Raw genomic sequence first — 5,131 nt, 5'->3', positions numbered from 1 at the left:
TGGTATAAAATATACATTTAGTAGACAATTACAATTGGAAAAGTTGTGGCCCATATATAAGATAAATATAATGAATCTCTATAGACCATATGTTTGACTAAAATTAATTTTTAGTTAGAATTATGTTTAAATTTACTTGTGTTGATAAGTTGGCATGGAACGTGACACAATTTTGTGCTTTTACCTCACGGGAACATGAATACTCACGGGACAACAAGTTGTGTTATGTTTTATGATTCATGTAGAGAAGGAGAGTCAGAATAGTCTAGCAAGTTGTGTTATGCTAGTTCCAACTCATCTTTAAAATATCGCATAATAAGGGTTGAATAGTCTAGCAAGTTGTGTTATGTTAGTTAACCTACTTTAAAGAAATTGAAAAAAAAAAAGGAAAAGCTAAAAGGTCTAGCAAAGTTGTGTTATGCTAGTCAACTCACCTTGCCGCATATATTGCTATTTAGTTTCAAGAGCTAAGCATCTTGTCTAAGAGTTAGGTTTGGTTTTGAGCATGCAACAACCTGTATAAGATATGCAATTGAAAAAAAAAATGTCTAATTTCAGGAACATCTCCTCTAGGGTTAAGTCTAGTTTTGAGCATGTACACCTTGTATAAGACATATAAAAGGATTGCATCTGGTTTTGGGAATTAAGCATCTCATCTAAGAATTAAGTCTAGTTTTGAGCATGCAAAAACTCATATAAGATATACAAAATAAAAAATACGATACAAAGAGAGCACGATGTATGCCTTTTCCCCCCTTAAGATGTCAACATAGCGGTATGTTGATGTCTTAAGGAAGCTAGAAAGAAGGATGCACACCTTCATCACCAAGGAGATATCCTTTACGAAACAACCTATATAAGACATGAAACAAATATGCTTGGTTTTAGGTATGAAGAATCTCATATACTACTTGTTGTTCTAGCTTTGAGAATGGCCACCTCTTATAAGACATATAAAAAAGTTGTCTACTTTCGAAAATGAAATATCTCGTATAAGACTTATTGGTCTGGTTTTGAGAATGAACACCCTATATAAGACAAGCAAAATATAGTACAAAGAGGGAAATATGAAATGCCCCCCCTTAAGATGTCAACATAAAGTTATGTTGATGTCTTAAGGAAACTAGAAACAAGGATACACACCTTTAATGCCAAGGAGATACATTTAGGCAACAACGCTCATAAATCCAAGCTAAAGAGGCATGACTCTTATAAGAAAGGAAAAGATAGTTATAAAAGAGATATCTTGCAACAAGTGTAAAGGGAATCCTTTTGAGGAGGAGGGGGAAAAGATCTTTTCTCAAAGAAAACTTCCTCCAAGAGGATACTTTTGAACAAAAATAACATCGTTGACCAAAAGAAAGGAAGGAGGACTTGAATTCATGTCTTCCTCCTATTGCTAGGTAAAGGGATTCTTGATGAAGTATAACACACTTTTGATCCCAAGTGAGGGGTTCGTTTATAATAGATGTACATTTCCAAGTGAAGAAGAGGTTGTACCCAAGGATACACACCTCTTGTATAAGAGAGAATCCTTGATCAAACAAACAAATTCACACAAGGAATGGATGTCCATCATATTATAAGCAAACACCACGCATCTTAGGAAAAGTGGATCCTTAGAAAGGAAAGGAGATAGAAGATAGAATCAATGTCCACCAAGCATAGGGACAAAGAGAAGGATTACACACATTTGAAAGATAGAATATACATAAAAGATGCACCACTTCGAGAAAAGAATAGGTCCTAGCCAAGAAACACGCATGTATTTGCATGAAGGATAATTCAATGCAAGAAAAGACATCAAGATACAAAAAAATACAACTCAAAAGAAGAGGCAGTCTTCAAAAAAAAGATAGAGAATTAAATATATTATCCTTGCCCCCAAGCAAGGAGACAAGAAACAATTATTTTGTTGTCCAAGTATAATTGGAATTGAAGGTGCATCACCACACATGACAAAGAGCCCCCAATATAGTTAAACTACTAATGTCATGGGGTGAGGAGCAACATAATAAGGTGAATTGAGTGCTAAAGCACTACCTCTTCACCAAGAAAAAATGCAAGATCAGTTGTAAGAGCTATGCAAGCTTGATCATATTGGTCTTGAAAAAATTCTTTAAAATCTTTACAATTTCAGAGAGAATGAGAATAAGAACAATGAAAAAGACAATACTCATCACCTTCTTTGTTCTTGTTATTTTACTTCATGAAATGAAAAATAACATGCTTATCATACTTCAATCTCCAAAAGATTCTTGTAGCTATTTTTTCTTAATTATCAATATGACTAGGTTGTGTCTCTTGCGATTTAAGACAAGGTGTTCTAATGGAAGGAGAAGGATTATTTTCTTGAGGCAAAAGAACTGGTAAAGGAGGAGGAGGATTACTTGATGTAGAAGCATGTTTTGATGGGCGATAGTTTCTATGTCTTGTAAAATACTCTTTAAGAATTTGAACCTTACAATAATCCTCTATAGATGTTTGAGAATTGGTAAATCCTAGGCCTTCTTTATTAAATTGGGTGGGAAAGTCTACAGGGATCTTAATTCCTTATTCATGTTTTCCAATCCCTTGTCCTCTATAGACTTGTTTTGAAATCATATCATATCCAATATAATAATATATTCTTAATTGTAAAGTAGAAGGGCTTTCATTATTAATTTCTTCAAAATTTGTAGTGTAAAGACACATAGAAGGGTCAAAGGGATAATTAGATGAAGAAGGAATATTCCTTGTAGGGAAATTATCCTTTCTATCATTATTATTCATGTTCTTGTAGTGTCATGAAATTGTGACCCTCGCAACTGTCGACCCTTTAGGGTCCTCACGCACGTGATTCGAATCCCTAAGGCTGATCGGAGACCAGAGCCTTGCTCAAAACCTAGAAACTACATCTTTAACTGGAAAAAAGGGCAGGATAGGGGCATGGTGCCCCTGTCCCTTGCCCTATTTTGGGGCAGGACCCTTCAAATTGTGGTTTGTTGGTTGTGCATTGAGTGGGAAAAACTCCCCCAGTGTCGGCCTACGATATAAAATCAGTCAATTAACCCTAATTGATGAGTATATATGTCGCATTTGTCCTCTCATTTGCATAAGTTGGATGAGTGGGAAGTTTACATGAGATCAAGCATTCAAGAGCATTCAAGCATTCTTTTCCAGCATTGAGCATTCTCAAGTCTCCTTTCAAGGCTAAGTGTTGCATTCAAGTCAAGGATTCAACCATTGAAGAGGAGATTCATTCCAACATTCAATTTCACACAAGAAAATCTACCTACAACCTCCCTTGAGGTGATGTACATTTCAATCTTTCATTTACATTTACATTTACTTGCAAGTACTTTCTTTCATCATTTGGTTAATTCCAAAACTGGGTTTTGACCTGAAGGCAACCCCCCAATCCCAACCCCTTTTCCTCTCTTTTTTGTGTGTAGGTTGCAGGTGCGCCATTGTACTTTCAGATTTTGACTCCATTTGTAGAGGCGGAAAAACCCTTTTTGTTTCGCGAAATTTTTGGAGGACCATGTACACTCCCGCCACGGTCCGGGCAACTTTTCCTCAAATTCGCAGGGCAGCTTCATCTCGACATATTATTGTCAGATCCAGGTGCATAGCTTCATCCTATGCTTCTATCTCGAGTTATAATCAAATCTTTGTCACTTTTTTACTTGGTCATAAGAACACAATTCAATCAATTCAAATCTTAATCTCAGAAGAGGGGATTAACTTACCATCACTTAGAATTCAATCTCTTTCTCTAGAGGTTGAATCTAGTGTATTTCCCCCCTTTTCTAATGTAATGCGTGAAAAGTGTTTGAAGGGGAATCCAAAGTGAAACTTTCATCTCTCCTCAGAGGGAAGAAAAGCTTTCCTCTAGATTTCATTCATTCACCTTTTTCCAACATTACAATTCTCTTTGGTTGGTTGGGAAGAATCATCTAAGCCTCTATCTTTGCTTAATGTTATGTGAGGAGATAGATCATTAATAAAATGCATAACATTTTCTTGCCTACAAATATGTTGATTATTGAGATAACCTCTAGGAGAATAGGAAGGATCTAGAGAGATTGATACACCAATATTTTGATCCTATCTCCCTTGCACTAGAGTATGTTTATGAGAAGAAGATTATGTTATGTTTCTCTCCAATGCTTGATCTCCATTAGAGAGATCATTGATAGGAGTATTGACTCTTTCCTCATTCTCATGAGATACCCTAGGAGAGGAACAAGTGTTAGCCTTTTTAATGTCATCTATAGGATTATCATTGTCTACGAAATCTTTTATGTGATCTACATATGCAATGCATTTTCTTAAAAATATCATCATAAAACAATATAAAATATGGATAAAATATTTTAGAGATTATTTGCAAGTAGGAAATATCTTTGAAATTCTAATAACGCCATATGCAATGGTACTATGAATGAAAAGAAGTAATCTAAAATGAAAAAAACCATTATCCAACACATGGTTTTGATAAATGTATCTAAGAAGCAATAAAATCACATGTGAAATATCAAACCAATCAAATTGAGCGAATTCCATTATGAAACACCCCAAATCAAATCTGAAAATCAAAAGATGGAAATATAAGATAAGTTGGGGTCACCAAAATGTAATGGTGGTGAACTAGACCTCAAAGTGTATATAAATTAGATCTAAAAATGAAAATCAGAAATAAGCATGAAGCACGCAATGGTGATAAAATTAGGGTTTCACCAATTAAGATAATAAAAGCATTAATCTTACCTAATTAACCATTACATTAAAAGGGGGTGAATAGATCTAGCCACAATTTAATTAAGGAAAAGGGTTGAGGTATCAATTAATTTTACCTATTTGTTGTCTCCCCTTTTTGAGATGAAATTTGACTTGTATTGTAAAGTTTAGGGTGAAACAATAGAGGATTGGAGTAGAATAGTAATAACGGGATGTCATAGAATTCACAGAGAGCCATAGAATGAGATCTGACTAAGGAAAGTGAATTAGAACCTATTGCAGAAAACCTAGGTTGAATTGTTAGGATGGGTAGTAGGTCGCTTTGGTCCTGTAACTCTTCGATAGGCAAGTGGGATTTTTTATAAATCAAAAAAGATGCACTAGATCCACTATCTGAATATCAAGAAAA

This window comes from Cryptomeria japonica, chromosome 9 (assembly GCF_030272615.1).
Source record: "Cryptomeria japonica chromosome 9, Sugi_1.0, whole genome shotgun sequence".
Classification (NCBI taxonomy): Eukaryota; Viridiplantae; Streptophyta; class Pinopsida; order Cupressales; family Cupressaceae; genus Cryptomeria; species Cryptomeria japonica.
This window is presented reverse-complemented; position numbering follows the sequence as displayed.